Genomic DNA, 19411 nt, shown 5'->3' with positions numbered 1-19411 from the left:
CAGCTGTGTGCTCTGTGTGCTGGAGCAAAGAGGCACCCGGTACACTGAAAGACGAGTTGCAGGGCTCCTGACAGTGTCAGTATGTGACAAACTGTATGTGAGGATGGGCTGCTAATTCCGTTACATAATAAACTTAGAAATAAAGTGTTTGTTTAGTGAATAGATGCTGAATGGGAAAGTAAAAAACAAGTGGTCATACAAAGGGCCTTTATGGAAGCGGTCATACATACATACATTTTATTCCATCCGTTTTCTCGTGATAACGAGATAATTCATTTGTCTGCTTGTGGTATAGCTGATCGAGCACTCGGTGCTCGACTGTTTATGACTGTGACACTCCAGGTGTTCGGTGATTGATTACTCCTGTATGTGGTTATGAAGTTGAGCGACTACTAAAAGAGCACAAGTTACAGCCAGTTATTTACCATAGAGACCCACAATTCACACTTTAATAGTCACGCAACAACATAAAACTACAACACTGCTCATGTGCACTGCAAAAGCTCAAAATCTTACCAAGAATAATTCTTATTTCTTGTCAAAAAAATCTTATTACTAATTACTACTTTTGATGAGAAAAAAGTCACATATGCTTGGTAAGACTGAGTTTTTGCTATAAGTAGCTTCTCTTGTCCACCACCGGAAATCAGTATTCTCTCACCAAATAGGATTTGACTGTGAAATAATAAGATTAACATCATAATTCAATTTTAAAATCAGTTGAATGCAAAAATAAAATACAAAAATATTTCCTCTGTGTGATTTTTTTTTTTTCATTCCACAACATCACAACATCTCATTACACAGCGCACACCTTTAGTGTATCATTGAAGTATTTGTTCTTGTTTTGTCTCAAAATTCAGCTGGTCAACTATGTAGTTAATGGCGACATCGGGCTCAGTTAGATTGCGCCTCCGATAAAGCTGAAGCCTTGCTAACCGTCTTCTCAGATGAGGCACAATGTGTACATTATCTGTAATAGCAAGGCATAAAGCTATTTCAGCCTGTGTCAGGCCTTTATTGAAGAGATAAGTGATGCTGTGATCGACATTCTCCTGCTCCTCTGACATTGCTACACTAAATTATGTTTCCTGCAATGATTTAATAGACTAGTCTATCGTTTTGTTTTCTCGAGATCTCGAATTAATTATTTCGTTATTACGAGAAAATGGAGGAAAATTATCTCGTTATCACGGGAAAACAGATGGAATAAAATGTATGTATGTATGACCGTTTAGGGCTTCCGTAAGCCTTAAAGAAATATTTAGATTTATTTAAAGTGGGGTTGTGTTAAGTACTTGTGAGTAGCGAGTTTCTTCCTTCCAGTAAACAAGTTTTAAGTTAGCTTATTGTATAAGCTGCTGGAGATTGAATTTCCTTGTGGAAGTCATCCCAAAGGGATCAATAAAGTTGAGTCTAAGTCTAAGTGGTCAAAGCGCTCTTGGTTTGGAGAATTAGAAGCTAAAGCTAAAAGCTAAAGCTAAAGTTAAAAGCTACTCAAAAACGGGCCACAAGAAGAGTAACATTTTGCCATCTAAAACAGCTCAAACATTTTTTGTAATTGAGATTTAAGCAAGAGCTACATTGTGGGTATTTACACCATAATATTCTGCCTTGGACAGTTGTTTAAACTTCACAGCGCATTAGCAAACTGTATCCACAATTCTCTTGAACCGCTTTTAGATTTTGGAGACTTGAATTGTTTTAGACGGCGAAAAATGAGCTTTTCTAGCGGGACCGTTCTGAGTAGCTTTCAGCTTTTGCTCGCCTGTAGTAAATGTGTATATATATTTATGTATATATGTTCATAGGTCTATATGAAATTATGTTTTTTTGAGAAGCAACCTGTGTTGAGAGGAAGAACGGTTGGATTTTTGGAGAAGAAAAGGTGCATGACCCTGTTATGGTGCTGCAAAAAAAACTCTTTTGGAGGAGGTCACGTTGGATCAACAGGTTAAAAGATAGCTTGGCTTTGACAAGATAGACTGTGGCTTGCACTGAGTTTCCTTCTAAAATGAATGTCTGCTTCAATTTACTGTTACCAGAGCGTTTCTCTGTGTGCAACCAGGTAGTTTTCTTTCTCCGACTAACCTACTGTTAACCGTGATTAATGCGTGTCTGTTATCGACTCCTCTGGATACTTTTATGGTCATAAATGATAAGTGGAAAGTGCTAGTTCTAGTCGATGTAAAGTTTCCTAATCTACTTGTTCTTATTTAAATGTAGCATATATTAGGCAGTAAATAAAACTAACTTTGTTTTGCACAGACATGAAGATTCCCTCGAACACTTTCCCCACGTTGTCCACAGAAGAAGAGTGTTTTTAGTGGGAAACTGAGGTAAAACGGTGTCTTTCTTCAGGAGTGAATACGAGGTTGATGCCTGAGGGAGAGGTGCTCGGTGAGTTTTTCTCAGGATGAGAGAAGAATTTAAAAGAAACTTAGCACACTATCAGCATCAGATGCTTGACGGCTATTCACCGACACTTTCATTCACGGGGATTAGAACTCCTGCAAATGTGTCAGCTTCTGAAGCATTTTCACATGAACCTCAGCTTCCTTTGCATTGAACTCCACACAATCCCAGAGGATTGTGATAATGCATCCGAATGTGCATACAGAGGTGTTAGTACATGTTGTACATATACTGTATGTGTGTGGCGAGATCAGGGGCATCCACATCCGGTCCTGGAGGGCCGCTGTCCTGCAGGTTTTAGATGTTTCCCGGCTTCAGATCAATGCATCATCAGCAGGCTTGTGCAGAACTTTTCAACCTTTTGAAGAGATCCATTTCATCTGAATCAGGTGTGTTGAACATCTAAAACCTGCAGGACAGCGGCCCTTGAGGACCGACTGAACTAGATATTATCTTACACCTGTAGTAGTCGTTCTGCACAACTTGGGCTGTATTCGAAACCGCATAGAATAGAATAGAAATAGAATAGAAAAATACTTTATTCATCCCCCAATGGGGAAAATTCAAAAAATATATAGCATATATAGCATACTACATACTACTTACCGCATACTTCCATCCTCATCAATCAGACAATATGTAGAGTGTTTACCCACAATGCATTTCGCTCCTGTCCGAGCCGAAATCAGCCGGCCTGAAGCTGATTTCACTTAAGCTCTAAACTCTGTAAACTTTAGCAACATTTGAAACCTTTTCAGGTGAGAAAGTAGTCGTTTAGATCCCCAACGTGTTGTTCGTCGGAACAATTTTGTTCTGACGAATTCGGCGCTACTAAAGCTAGCCGCAGTGAGCAACGCAATTCAGGATATTTTCACAAAATAAAATACCCGTTGCCTTTTATCATAGGGAAAGCCATTACGATACAATTGGTGCTTTTGTTTTGAAAACAGGAAGTGAACCTACCCTCGTTGTAGCTAGCTTGAAACTGCCGTTTTGACAGGAAATGACGATCGACGACGTCACGTTACGTTGCATCTTGGGTAGTTTGAGTACGAGTAGTAACCTCATGATGCATACCCAACATTTAGGAGAATCTAGTATGCATCCGGGAACTTCTCACTTACTCAAACTCGCATACTAACTCAAAAAGTTAGTAGGAGTAATAGGAGAAGTATGCGGTTTCGAACACAGCCTTGGTCTATGATTTTAAGGGGACACAGGTCTGGATTTGCATCTCTGTTTTCCTGGCAGCAGCTATGGCTTGTCTGATGATTTATTATAATAGCAGATGCCTGATCGGATGATCTGATCCATCATGATTGGACTTCCATGAGAGGAGGCAAACACGAGTGGCCAAAGTTTTTCAAAACAGATGCTATGGCAGTGAGAGAGATATAGATCCTCCATTTTCGCACAATTAGAGCCCTTCAAGAAGTCTACTCAGTACTCTCTTGAGATGTTCAATTACCCTTTATCTGCTTTCAGTTCTAACAGTGTCATTAGCCCTTTTTACTAGGGCTGGGTGATTTGCTGCAACACTTCTACACTCTAAATTAGGCTACCTGAAAAATAAAAAACCTAAATATTAGGGCTGGGCGAGTTAACTCGTTATTATCGCGTTAACTTGTTAATTATTTAACGATGAAAAATATTTTATCGCGCATTAATGCAGGTTTTATTATTGTAAAAGTCTCTTGAATGCATCACATTCACACAGTTACAGCAAACACCACGAAGCATGGAGTAATAAAATAAAAATAAACTAGCAGGTAACATCACCGCTACAGGTGCTCCTCAGTCTCTGTGTGAAGCTCACGGAGCTAACCGGCGCTACTTCCTGTTTTACTTGTTTCAACATAAAAGCACGTATTTCAAAATAAATAAATGAAAAAAACTCCTGCATTTACAGCCAAGTTGAATTGTCTTCTCAGCGTAGTAGTTCCAGTCTAAAATATCACTTAAAGGCAAAACACACAACTGATAGCAGCAAGTCATTCAAGGAAACAGACAGTGGAGCGAGGCTTCTACATAAAAACTACAGAAAGATGCTGATGTTAAAAGTGTGTTTGCACAACAAATGTTATGGCACTTTCATTCATATGGCAGCACATTTAAAATAAAGCTAAATGCTAAAAGCTATACACTACTTTTTCATTTTTGAATTTTGCGCACAAATGCGATTAATCGTGATTAATCAGGGAAATCATGTGATTAATTAGATTAAAAAATTTAATTGTTGCCCAGCCCTACTTTTTACACTGGTCAGGAAATCTGCAATTGCACTGACGTATGGCTTTTGAGTGCAATTTGACATTTTTTCTTTTAGTTTTTCGGCATTTACTCCCTTGTCAGATGACAAAGGTTTTTATTGGCTCAGACTGATGGAGACACAACACCCAGGTGCATGTGTTCATTTTCAATGAGGTTGCTGCAGTCGGAGCTACAAGACTCACAGAAACACAACTTTACAGAACGGGACATCTCACAGAAACTTACAGCGACAACTTATGGACAAAGAAAAAATGATATTGTTCATCTGTTGTCTGTGCCTCCCCCAATTATCTGAGAGTTGTTATCCAACAAAATCTGTGGGCAGAAACGTGGCATGGGTTGAGCAAACTCTGCTGGCACAGTGCCTCGCAGTTGGCCAGATCGAGAACTGAGTCTTGGGACATTGGTCCTTGGGCAAAATTTCATAAAAACTAGGATACTGAAAGGGATTATTCCAGAGGGATCAACTAAAACGTCATTATTTTCTTTCTTTTTTTGTTCAGCCTAAAGAGCTGAGTGACTCTTCCCCCAACAGTTTTATTGTTGTGCTTAAGATCTGAGATATTGTGCATCCTCAACACTGGAAATGTAGAGGTCCAACACATGATTCCTTTCAAGAGTAACCGTCAACACTAACTCTATGAAATGAGACTTTATTTCATATCAAAGAACGCTCACATTGCTGCATATTGATGAGCAGATCGGAGCAGAGTATGTGTTTAAAAGCACACAGGGACACAAGACAGTTTCATCTGCAGTGGAATGTGCTGTGGCTTCATATTTAATCCAGCTCTGGACTTCAGTTTGTGACCTCGCACACGTGCAGGGGAGAGGAATCGAGTCATTAACCTGATTATGTCCGCCATGTGAGAAACAGTTCAAGACATTCTGCAGCTTCTACCTTCCTCTTTGGAAGATCATAGCACATGTAAGTACAGCTGAATTCACTGTACGGGCGTCGTCTTTAAGTTACCTGAGTGGGGATTTTGTCACATGACTGCTCTTATTAAATCAGGATTTTACTAGAGCAGAACAACAGTCTAGAAACACTTTAAATGGGCTGAACATTTGAGTCTAATTGAGTGTGATTCAGTTCAGTCTCCAACCACATTATTACGGCTGTCACAACTTAAATTTTGTATGATTTTGGTCCAATTTTGGTTGAACAAATGCAATAATTTGTTGTTTTCTTGGCATGCTTATTGTGTCCACAAGGAAAGGAAAAGGATGGAAGTCATTCTAAATGGCACCTGCTGAATCTCAGAGATTATTGAGACACTGACATCAGGAATCTGCTAAAAGTGAAACTGTTAGCACGCCTGACTGTTTTCTTGACCAAGAGGACTCCTTAAAAAAAGCAATCTGATGCACGCAAATGTTTGTTACTTTGCATTTTCCTACAGATCTGAATGAGATGCAAATATTGAGAGAAAAAGCCAGGAAAGATGTAGTACAAGGCGGCTCACTCTGATCCATCTGTTCAGGTCCTTGATCTGAGTTTACTTGGAGCACGTGTCCTCGCTCTCAACCAAGTGATAGTCTGATACGCTCGGCCCGTATATGATGTGAAGTGGGAGTGGGAGATGAAGCAGCCGACATACTTGTTTCATGCTTGTTGAAGGTGAAAGTTTGACACACTTGCTGAGCTGGTAGAAAAACAACCGACGTTCACTCCTCCAGCTGAGGGGTTATGATGCTTTCCTTGTTGAAGGTTTATCGGTAAGTAGCTGACAGCTCTGCCCTGTTGTAGTATGAACGAGCGCCTTCCTGCTGCATGTGAGATAAGTGCAAATTAAACCTTTTAAATTGATATTTTGTCTCTTATCGGGTGAGGCCGTGTGAAGTGCTGATTAGTCAGTGTCTTAGCTGAATCAGGCGGAGCGCTCCCAGTTTGGAGAACAAGTAATGAAACCGTTTTCCTGTCTTTGGACACTTTTACGGAAGCCCAGAGCGGACGTGGTACGTATAAACTTTTTTCTGATGGTTTTCTCGAGATAACGAGATGACTATCTTTTCTTGAATGCTCATGATCAGTTTCTCAGTGTTCTTAAAGCCTTTCCAAGAACAGACTCAAGCTGAAAATGTCAGATTTTGGAGAACCCGACATAGATCAACGCATCAGATTTGACTTCTGTCGAGGTCTAACAGGCTGAAACTGCAAATTGTTTGTCAGTGATTGTAAGGGCCCTAGTCTCAAGATATTTACCAACGCTGACCCTCTTCTCTTTGCTACCAAACAGAATGATCTCAGTTTTGTCTTCATTTAATTGTAGAAAATTTCCAGATTCCAAGAATTGACCCCTGGGGGACTCCACAAGTCATGGCCACTCGCTCAGATTCAAAGCTGCCAATTGTAACAAAATAACTCCAGCCTTCTAAGTAGGACCTGAACCAGTTATGTACTGCTCCAGAAAGTCCAACCCAGTTTTCCAACCTGTGCAACAGGATTCTATGATCTACAGTATCAAACGCAGCGCTGAGGTCCAACAGAACCAGGACTGAAACATTACCACAATCAGTGTTCAACCTGATGTCGTTTAACACTTTGACCAGAGCTGTTTCAGTAATAATTATGTACAGGAGAATTATTAGAATGAACTGCGATTGTTACCTCACAGGTACATTATCGTCTCCCTGATATCAGTTAGCATGAAGCAGTGTGAAGCTGTACGTTTTATTCTCTAATATTATAGTTCAATGGTTGATGAGCAGACATTTCACGAGTGATTTGTTAGCGATACATACTGACATTTAAGAAGCTTGCACATATTTGAATTTGGTTTTTATCATTGAACACGTGTCCAAGCAATTCCAACCCCATATGTCAGTGGGTCTGAACAGATACGAGCTATTACTGTGTGTTTGTGTGAACGAGCAGAAAGGCAGTGAACTGGAGGACGGTGTATATGTCTGTATTTGTAGCTGTCTATGTTTGCTTGTTCATGTGTGAGCGTGTTCATTTGTGCCTGTGGGCAGATCTGTGTGTGTGTGCATCTGTTCCAGTTCAACTCTCTATCTGCCTTCCGTGTGACAGCTCACCTGTGTACTGAAGCATGGACACACATTTTTCATGACAACTTTATTTGGACACTTGCTGCTCATGCATCATTCATGTGATGAAGCTCTGAGAACCTAACCCGAAGGAGCAGAAGGAGAATGTGAGATAAGAAAAAAAAAAAAAAAAAGAGTGAAATGGAACAAGAAGGGCTGGTGAGTGGGAGAGGGAAAAGAGAAAAGGGAAACAGGAAGACCTTTAACCTGAACGGTAGAAGAGTTGTAGCCGATGCACTTACGATGACAGCCTAAAAAAAAAGAAGCACGGCATTAAGACCTGAATTTAGATGACAGCTTTATTATTAGAAGCCCGCTCGGTGTCGGTTCTTAATGTTGTGTTCACGGGACTGTAAAGTTTTTCATCACATATCAGTGGAGAAGAAAACGAGGTGGCCATTAACTACAAGAGTCTTAATACCTAAACAGGATGTGAGGAAGACATGGCAGGCTATTAGTCACAATGCAGGATATTTAGCAAAAAGTGACGCTACGTTTAAAATGTCAGAGACATTAGGGGGGGGGCAAGGGAATAAATCAGCAGAGATATTAAAGATTAACTATTAAACAGTTACGATAACAGTTCCTATTATCAATGAGTGAAAACTCCCACCGATCTGTGACCTTTGCTCCCACCAGCAGCATGACCAGAGGACCTCTGTGCAGACAGAACCGGACCAGCTGTCAAATCTCCAGGTACAAACTGCTTTTTACTGACGTCTTCGGCCAACATTAACTGCCACATTAAACAAGCTAACATAAAGTTAGCTCCATTAGATTTGAAAAAAAATGTGCACTTTACTGAGCAACCTGCACACACAGGAAAAAATCAAGATGATATAAGATAAACTTACTCAATCACAGTTGCTAAGTAGCGTTGAGGCTGAGAGGACTTCCTCATCTGACATAATGCTGCAGGGGAACATTTGAAGAACACGGCTCATAACATACTCTGTAACATATTTCTTCAGTGCCCCTGATTTCACTTAAAAACTTAGAAGGTAGACTTTAACCTCACACAGGTGAACACACAGGTAGCCTCGCTGTGTCTCAACTCAACTCAACTTTGTTTATAAAGCCCTTTAAAACAGCCGTGGCTGAAACAAAGTGCTGTACATGAATAACAACATGAAATATAAGGCATAAAACATAAGAACAATGTAAAAACAATAATAAACAATAACAATATTAAAACAATAAAAACAATAACAGAAACAGAGTCTCATGTTGGGTTAAAAGCCAGGGAATAAAAAGGGGTTTTAAGACGGGTTTTAAAAATGGACAGTGAAGGGGCTTGTCTAATGTGCAATGGGAGGTCGTATTTTCTGTATTTCCAATTGATATGCTCGGTTAACATTGTAAAGACTGTGATCTTCTCCTGAGCCTAACCAAACGCCAAGCAAAACTGCAAAGTGAATGTTTATGTTTATGCATTTAGCAAACGCTTTTATCCAGATGACTTACAAATGAGGATATAACATCAAAGCTAACAATAAACTACCTCGACCACCAGTCAGTCAGGCTCTGTCAGAGGTGACAGGGTAGAGATAGAGTGCAGACATAGAGGGAAGTACAGGGTAAGTTCTAGGATAAGAGATGCTCTCTGAAGAGCTGGGTCTTCAAGAGCTTCTTGAAGATATTCAGGGACGCCCCTGTTCTGGTTGCGCTCGGCAGGTCATTCCACCATCGTGGAATGACACATGAGAAGAGTCTGGATTGTCTTCAGCGTGGTGTAGGCACTGCTAGACGACAATCCTGTGACGACCAGAATGACCAAGTCATGACGTAAGTCTTTGCGAGAGCATTCAGGCATTCAGGTGGGAGCCATTCCATTAAGGACTCTGTAGGCTAACATCAGTGACTTGAATTAGATACGGGCGGCTAAAGGCCTCGGTATCCTTCTTCATCGCTATCCGTCAATCCGACAATACGTAGTCACGCAGAGGCTATTAAACCTTTCGAAGTTCTCCGTCGGGATGTCGGACACGCAAGGCAGTTCACCTCCCGATCAGTAGGCGTCGCTACGTTGAACGACCCAATCTCGCCACGTCTATTGTGAAAGTGGTTGATTGATTGTTCACCTTCTGGCTCCGTTCCACTCCTCACAGTGAACGATGGCGACCGAGAGAGAAAGACTGTTGTTGGAGTTGGAGCTTGTTGATTTTGAAATGCAAATAATTTTGACCAAATGTTGACCGGCACACAGTAAACTCTTTCAAAAATGGCGGTGTTGTTGTTCTGAGAGGAAGGAGCTAAACCAGAAAAGTGATTCCGGAAATGATGTTGTTAGCCGACCAATCACAAGCCTTGCGGTCTCCGCGAGTCTCCGTCGCCTCGACGGATAGATAGGAATGTTGGCCGATGCACGCAAGCGATGGAGAGCGTCTCCGAGAGGGTCTGCGTCGCTCTCCATAGACGACCATAAATCAGGCCTAAGGGTAGCCAGTGGAGCTCAGTGAACAGAGGGGTGACGGGTGCTCTGTGAGGCTGACCGAAGACCAGACGCGACGCCGCCTTCTGGTAGCCTGGGAGCCAGCCGAACTTAGCCCCGCCCATAAAAGATTTGGTCGGGAAGTTTGGTCTGGCTCTGCTCAGTTGGGAAATCATTATGCCCGACCAAGAATCGGTCGACCCAATCAGATTGCCAGGGCGGGCTTTATACGATGATGGACAGATGATCAACAGGGACATTATCGAGTACGTCACTAAAGAGCTGAACATGGCTGCTGCTGGAGAGCTAGGGTGTGTAGATTCTGCCATCGAGTCTGTTCTATAGGATCTCCACATTGCATTCATTTTGAAAGATGAACAGAGGAACGCAATAAAGGCTTTTATCGATAGAAAAGATGTTTTTGCCGTCTTTCCTACAACAAGTGTGTGTCGCTTAATCTACGTCACATACTACGTTGCTCTGATTGGTTGTAGGTCTATCCAATTGAGCGAAGAGGCACTTTTTCTCCTGGTTCGGTTGAAACACGCCCCATACTCAAATCTCTATTGAGCGGTATCAGACTCACATTCTGACTAGAATCGTGAGTATGACGTAGTCAGGCTAGCGTTCTGGACCATCTGCAGAGGTTTCACAGCCAGTGTTGGGAGTAACAGCGTTTAAGTGTAACGGCGTTTAAGTATAACGGTGTTACTAACGGCGTTATTTTTCCAGTAACGGAGTAATCTAATTAATTACTTTTCCCATCGTTACAACGCCGTTATCGGGCACCGTTGCAAATGCGATGATGATTGGCTGGGTGGGCGGATACGGTGGCCGACACGTGCAAACGCTCTGCAAACGGAAAAACAAATCCAACAGTAAAACGCAGCAAGAGAAAAATGTGGCAATCACAAAAACGACCGGAGCATACGCGCTGCAAACTCCAAATCACATGCACATCCAAATGCAGCTAGCGTGAGCCCCAGCGAAGGAGACGGAGCCACTCGAAAACAAACAACACTCCATTTTTCGGGTGAGAAACAGGTGACCACCATCTCATTTTATATTTAATATTTATGTTTTTATTTCTATGCATCAAATGGCAGACTGCAATCTATTGAGTTCAAATAAATACCGAATGTTCTAAATTACTGTATATAGTGTTTTTATTCTTCAATCAGTTAATATAAACATATTTGATGTTAAAGATGTTATAGAACTTAACAGCGTTATAGAACATAAAAAAATAACGCCACAGTTACTTTGCTGAGTAACTAATTACTTTTACAATGTGGTAACTGAGTTACTAACTCAATTACTTTTTGGGAGCAGTAACTAGTAACTGTAACTAATTACTTTTTAAAAGTAACTTGACCAACACTGTTCACAGCACAGGCTGGGAGGCCAGTTAGGAGAGCGTTGCAGAGGTTAAGGCGGGAGATGACCACAGTCTGCACCGGGAGCTGGGTGGCGTGTTGGGTTAGGTCCTGATCTTTCTTATGTTTAGCAATGATCAAGCAACGGAGACAACGTGATCTTTAAAGGTCAGTTGGTCATCAATCATGACACCCAAGTTTCCAGCTACCTTTGATGGAGCAAGAGATAGGGATTCAGTTTGGATGCAGATACTGTGGTAAACAGAAATGAATGAGAACAACTACAGTAAGTGAATAAATAACCATCCAAAGACAGACTCAGACTCATGTCTCTTGTTTGTAGAACCCACTGACTTTGCCTGCCCTCCCCTCCAGCTGCCTGATGAGGATCTTGTTGTTTCTTTTTGAACACTCAGCTTACAATGACATTTGCAGTTTTTGCTGTTGGCGTGTAATATTGTCCTCACCAGCGGGTCATGAACCAACACCAAAGGACACCTTGTGGGTATTTCAGAGACAAAAACAGCAGTATTTGAGAATTAAAACGAGTTGAACCTTCATAGATATGTTCAAAACATAGACAATTACCCCACATCAAAACCAGCTGTGTCATCAGTCGGTTATGAGCTAACTGCAGCTTCATGAGCAAGCAATAGTGTTCATCATTCTACACATAGAGAAATAATATAAATAGTACAGTGGCTTCTTTTCATTTTATTTGCTTTTAATTGAAAATTAATTCAGAGCTAAATAAAAACCAAATCAAATTATGAGACTAAAAGATTCCCAACTCTAAAGAAGATTACAGATCAGTCAGCCCTATTCTATGATCAGACTGATGATTTGGTTTAGGAAAGGGTCTCGTTTGGGTGAAAATAAGTTGTTTTTCATGGTGCCCATCATGATTACAACATCATCCATCCAGCTACTTAGCTGCCGTCCTTGGCTCTCATCTGAATTACCTCTGCTGTTAGAGGGGTTTATCACTTGAATTGTGGGAGGACAGTCTTGAAAGAGAGCAAAGAATACAGAGAGGTAATTAAGTTGGCAAACTGAGAGAGCTGAGGGGTAATCACCTCATTTGTGTTTGAACGAGATGGCTTCAAGGATGTGACCAAAAAAACAGTAACAAGGAATTCAGCTGTGGGCATTTACTTGTGTCTGATGGTTCTGTGTTTTTCTTTTTGCTGCTGCTAACAACATATTCCTCTATGGCCAGGGTTATACTTGCTTTTTGACCTCATACTCATGTAGGCAACCTACTTGTTGCCAGCATAAATGTTTACCCCTACACTGCCTTTACTGGTCATCTCTGGTCATACAAAGTAGAGTTCTCAACGGGCCTGAAAATTACAACCCGACCCGACCCGGCCCGTGGCTTTCAAAGCCCGAGCCCGATGTAACCTGACACATCAATATGAATTATCGACCCGAACCCGGCCCGACGCCTGACGCCGGGGGTCGAGTTTTCCCATGTTATCCTATGGAGACTGACGGGCTGTGGGTCGTTACTTTCGTCACTTATGTGTTATCGCCCATTTTTCTCTCATCCACGGGACATTTTGGGCCATGAACTTCGTCATTGGCTGCTGCTGCGTCGTGGTGGTGTCCGAATGCCCACAGTTTACTGTATGGCGGCTCAGGCTGGGCGTCCCTGTTTTTTTGCTGTCATATTTTAACAGCACCTTGCATTTTGAGCATTGCACATAACCTGTGGAATTTCCATCAGAATCCAGCACCACTCCAAACACTTTCCAGACCTCTGATTTTCCCACTCCTGTAGCGACGGTGAATTCACCTGCAGCAAGTTTGCTCTTCACCAACTCCATCTTCTTCTCCGCTAAAGGCGTGCACGCAGCGGTGTCTTGTCTGTCCCCGCTCCATGCAGACTTTTGTCTGCATGATTCACGGTAAACAGCAGCGATGATTAATACATTTTTTTTTTTTTTCACTGGGCGGAAAAGATTTAAGCCCGAGGACCGACCCGAACCCGCGGGTCCCGTCTGGTTTTTCGGGTCGACCCGACCCGTTGAGAACTCTAATGCAAAGATCTGGATTGCAGTGTTAGCTCACAGCTGCCGTGTTGTTGTCATTGGGGAATATAGGGGGGCTTCACACGGAGTTTGCTACTGCTAGTTTTGTGCAATATGGCAGAATATTTATCAGATTTTGATGATTTTGATGATTTCGATGACGTCATCCCAGTATACACGTGTGTAGAAAGCTTCCTATAAGCCTCCCAATAGCCCCCAATAACAACAACACGGCAGCTCTGAGTTAACAGATAGTACGCGTTCATTCATTCATTGGTCTTAAAGTATTGGTGAAATAAAGACAGATAATGCCTTATTTAGAGGCTGTATTGTCTCTGCCCTGTTCTCTCCCGTTATATGGATGTACGCCGATCTCCAGTGATCTAAATATCTTCCGAAGGACGCCGACTTTCACCAAACTGTTATCGGTGAGTAAATGAACATATTTTATGCCAGAAATAAGATCCAGGTTTAAAAAAAACAAAGAAACTGCTCCTTTAAGGATAAGGGAAACTCTTTTGAGGATATTAATGTAGACATTCTTAACAGATGGTGCAAGAGAGTGATCAATAAAACAGGAAAAACAGCTTTTAATAGTGGAGGTGGTCTCAGGTATCACCTGAAAAGCAGCCTGGACTCTCCTCCCCAGGCAGTTTCATAATCATTCACACATTGGATCCTGTGACCAAAGCAACTCACAGGTGAGAACAAATGAAATGACCCACACGAGTGAGTCACACAGGACACACATGTGGCCTTAACATCTCGCCAAGTGGGAACGGCCTTTCTACTAATTACTAGATGATATTTGCCACGTTCCACATTTTGAACGAGAGAAGAAAGATCCTTCAGAATCATGGAAAATAAGTCCATTCAAGTTCTTAGAAAATGCAAAATACACGAGTTAGCCACACAAATCCATGATACATAAAGGCAAGTATATTATTGGCCTAATTGTTAAATATTACATAAAAACGTGTTTATTTTCAAACAGCAGAAATGCCATTCTTGTATGACCATCAAAGCTTGGCTGAGGTTAGACCTGCCGGGTCCTGGATGATTTAAGCTAACTGGACATGTAGTAATCTACTTTGAGGTTTTTTTAACAGATGGTCTGCATGAACACAGGTATTATTCAAAATAAAAAAAAAACATCCATTTCAGATTCACTACAGACTGCATCTGAAAACCACATCACAAAACCACTGATGCATCCTGGCTGCGCCGATGTAGATGGGAGGCAGAGCCTAGATGAACACATGAAAGGGGAATGTCACACTGAAACATTTCTAAATGTTTGGTTTAAGAGCAATTTAAAGCCCTCGGATGCACGTGTGAACAACACCTAAAACACAAAAAGGACGGAGTAGGCGAGAGAGAACATAATACGCCAGTGTGTCGGCTAAACAGCATCCAGTCCCATTTCCTCCAGACTTCAAAGATCCGGATCAGCAGGGAATTGGACTTCAGCTGAGAGGAGTGGTCACCTCCACCTGAACTTGGCCATTGTGAGCTTCCTTTGTGCATTACAGTAATTTTAGCTGCAGCTTTTATCCACAGCGACTTACCACCGGGCTCCCCTAAAGCTCTCAGTCACAGCAGACATGCTTCCTTTGAAATCAATCAAAGCTGCTCTGCTGTGACCATTGAAAGCACGATCAAATAATTACAGGTCTTTGGTCACTGATTTGTTTTCGATGCTCAGTGAGGCGACCGAAAACTGTTTTACTGCTCTGTTTTCTTATAAAACAGAATTCATAATCTAAACGATACCAAACACATAGCAGGATAAACCCCAGGGTAAGTGTATCTACTTGTGTAAGAATTTGTCATTGCTTTGTTGAAGCCAATATTTCATTGTACACAGAGTCTCTCCCAACCCAGGATTCAAAGAACATGATGTTCTTTTCATCTTTTCAAATGTTTAACAAGCCCTCTGGAGTGTGCTTGGTTATTCTGTTTGCATTTCTTATCTTCTGCTCCACGACTCCTGGCCACGTCTGAAAAATTAATAGAATTTAAGAAATGAAACTAAAACTGAAACTTTAACCTGTATATTAAATGTAATATTAAATCAAAATGGTCTAATTCTGTTTACCCAGCTTTTCGAAACAAACGTGGCCAGTTCCAACCTTTAAACATTCAGCCTGCACTGCTGAGGATTTTTTGGGTTGAAATCAGAACTCTCTCCCCATTCAACAACATAAATCTCACCAACCTGCAGGTGCAGAGGCTGTTCATCAAAGGAAAAGAAGAACTTTCTTCTTTATCTGTCAGCCTCACTCTCTCCATTCAAGACATCCTATCTGGATTAGGGCCGATTTTAGGGGGGAGAAACCTGTGAAAACGAAGGGAACCTGTTTTATAGTCCTCTCTGTTTGAGAATCCTTTTCTAATGAGATCATTAATTCTGAGGAGGAACACATAAAAAAAGCAATTAAAACTGTGCTTTACTTATTTCTCTAGGATACAACTCTTCTGAAATTTTAAAAAAGGTTTTATTTTCTGATATCCATCAGATATGGTGACTTGAATAACAATCTGAGTAAATAAATGCTTATTGGCAAATAATTGACCTTATTTAAAAAAAAAAACTACATGTTATCACTTTGAAATTGTGGTTTTGTGATGTAAGAAAATAAGGATAGTGTCCTCATTATGAATGAATACGTAGTTTTATCAGTAATATTTGCAAACCTGCACCCCCTCCGTGGCTAATGTTAATGTAACCTGTGTTCAAACATCACTTTCTCTTCCAGTCCATAGGCAAAATCAGTTGTAAATAACACATAAATCTGTGCACAGATTTGTGTTAAAAAGTCTTAACTCAAAGTCACTTAGTTACATGTAAAGCTCACTGTTTACAGTTTATCCAAAATGAGCAAAGATGAAGTCCACATGAATTTGGAGCCGATGTTCTGGCCAACAATTACGGAAATATCTGCTGCATAATTGTTTAAAGAGGTTAACCATGAACATATTTTATACAAACAGCTGTCTGCCCTTATACATCAATGAGTCTGACTCAGTTGATAAGTTAGAAATTGTAAAGATACGACATTTTATTTTAGTGATTTATTCATCAGATCGTGTGAGTTGCTGCGAGTTTCACTGACAGCACTACATTTCTTGCTTGTTCAACCAGTATTCTAAAAACTTATAATGAATATTTCATCACTGTCTCTCATTAGTCATTGTGAATTATTATATAAAATAGTGGCTGATGAGTGAAAAACTGCACAGAAGGAGAAAAAAAACGGGCGGTTGCTACAGATAGAAATTAAACTGTGTCGATGCTGGATTGAGATTGCTCCATAAAGACTGCGGGAGAAATTGTGCGTGCGCACACATGCACGCACATGCAGTTTGATTTCAGATAAAACAACCTCAATTATCATTAAGTCTCCCAGCTGCCATTTTCAGATGTGGTCAATAAAAAAGTGATTCTTCACCTCAACACATCTCCCATCTTTCAGCCATTTCTGCTCGTCTTTTCAGCTCTCTCTGTTTGAACTGCTCAATAAACTATTTCATAGATTCAACCTCCATTTGTTTCTCTTTTTCTATTCACGTGCGTCTCCATTTATACTCGACCGTGTGTTGATTTCACACCATTTTTACTCATTACCAGCGCATTTTCACCATACAACCCTTCATTCGATTCTTTATCTTTTGGTCCTCCTTTTACATCAACAAGAACATGACTGTTAAGAGAAACATATTACCTGTCAAATAAAAGCTTACTTGAATTAAGTGTATTTTTACCACAATAATCTTGTATTGTGGCACGGGATGTAAGCGAGTCCCAACAAACAAATTCACTGCAGCAGTACTGCAGTAAAAATGAGTTTTATGGGATAAATGTGCTGTTGAAACACTCGGATCAGGGTATCGCTAACTTTTTTTCAGGCAGCATTTTTAAGTTAATGATGCTGATGACAGAACATTCCCTGCGACCGCACTAAAGGCATGCTGAGCTAATGGAAATCCATGAGGACTGAGCATGCAGTTATTATATGTGACTACTGGCTGACAAACACAACAAGAAGCACAAAAGCACTTATCGACACTGACCGCAAAGCATAGAAATGACCCGCTGCATTATTTTCAGTGGACTGTACTCGGCCACACACACGTACACACAAAAGTTGTGGTCAGGTTGTCTTAGCCTTTTCCCATAATGCCCTGTCACATCACAAGTGGGGTGAAAAAGTCAAGTGGACAGCTGCACAGTTTCTCTGTGGGCCACACAGACAGAAACGCTCCACCTGAGGAGCACTCTTTAACACTGGAGGACTGCTCCGTGCAGGATGTTTACCTCATCAAAAGAGCCAGAGTAAGGAGTGTGTATTTTCCCGATTATAATATGCAATTAAATATGCACGTTTGGTTAAAGATTAGCTGGGAAAACATTGCAGAAAAGGAACATAAACTAACAAATGGGAATGCTTTTAAGCAGGATCTGTTTTCCCAGTGAAATGAGTGTAAATATGACACGAATGCTTGTCCGACATAGAAAGAATGAATCATGTTTGGATGAGCTTGACACGCTGTACTCTTTTTCTAGTCTAGGAAACTACTCAGAGTGTTTTTATAACCGCACACACTCATAACCACCAATCTTCCAATTGGGAGATGAGCACTTGTTCTGCTGAGTCACAGCAGCAGTTTTGTGGCAGAAATAAACAGCAGACATATAGAACAATGGGACTGGAAAAGCCCAAACATAAACCATAAACCATTGATCAGAGTGTACAAAAGTGCTTCTCAATACAGGAGGAGAAATACAACTTCAGGGGTTTATGTTAAATTTGTTGGGATCCTAAATTAGTAGGTTTTTAGCTTAGATCTGAAGAGGCCCAGGTCAGAAATAAGACGCAGCTGGACGGGGGGCTTATTCCAGAGCCTGGGGGCAGCTTTGGGAAAAGGCTCGTTCACCCCAGGGTTTGTATTCTGACCTGGGCACCTCCAGCAGAAACTGATCTGTTGACCTCAGAGCTCTACCAGGACTGTTAAAAGCTCAGATAAATACGATGGGGCGAGGCCTTTAAGAGCTTTAAAAACAAACATTAAAAGTTTAAAATCAGTTCTATGAAGGACAGGAAGCCAGTGGAGGGAGTTAAGAACAGGAGTGATGTGCACACGTCTGTTGGTGTTGGTTAAAAGACGGGCAGCAGCGTTCTGCACCAGCTGAAGGCGACTGAGAGAAGACTTATGCTCATGTCCAATTATACTCTGTCGAGTGTAAGTTCATCCTCTGGGAAATAAAGGTTCATATAAATATGAAATGTTTCCGGAAATCGGGGCTCGGTCTGACGGATGTCCAGTGAGAGCTCTGTCCCTCCGAGTCCAGCGCTGCTATACTTCACCTGTGACCACCAATAAATACTTTATTTAACTAGAGATTTCTCCGACTTGTTCTTGAGCTTCCAATGAAAGAATCGAACTAACAGTGGTGAAGAGGTCAACAGGAAGTGGCTCTATTAGCAATAGTTGAAATGGGTACAGCGCCACCTATCATACCGGGGTATGACACGCTTTGTGCCTATCCATTCATTCACCGTCATATATCCAAGGATAATTACCCTTTCTAAACTCATTCTTATTGTAATTTAGCCAATAATCCGATCCTTTCAGTGCCATGTGACCCCACTGACTGCTTTTAAAGGATAAAAGATTGAATTATTTTTCCTTTGCTATCATTTTCAGTGGGGAACTTCACTTGTTGATAATAACTGACCAGAACCCGTCTGTATCTATATAAAACGCAGCATAGTTTAGGTTTGCGTCGTTTACAACCTAATTGTTAACAAATTGATTAACTGAACATAAAA

At 41.1% G+C, this 19411-nt stretch overlaps 1 protein-coding gene across 1 annotated transcript in view; it reads left to right on the top strand.

Annotated features, from left to right (window-relative positions):
* Positions 1 to 19411, top strand: part of LOC142376708 (glutamate receptor-interacting protein 2-like) — a 402317-nt gene that overhangs the window by 32203 nt on the left and 350703 nt on the right. The window lies entirely within an intron of this gene.

Source organism: Odontesthes bonariensis, chromosome 3 (genome assembly GCF_027942865.1).
Source record: "Odontesthes bonariensis isolate fOdoBon6 chromosome 3, fOdoBon6.hap1, whole genome shotgun sequence".
In the NCBI taxonomy this organism is placed as follows: Eukaryota; Metazoa; Chordata; class Actinopteri; order Atheriniformes; family Atherinopsidae; genus Odontesthes; species Odontesthes bonariensis.
This window is presented reverse-complemented; position numbering and strand designations above follow the sequence as displayed.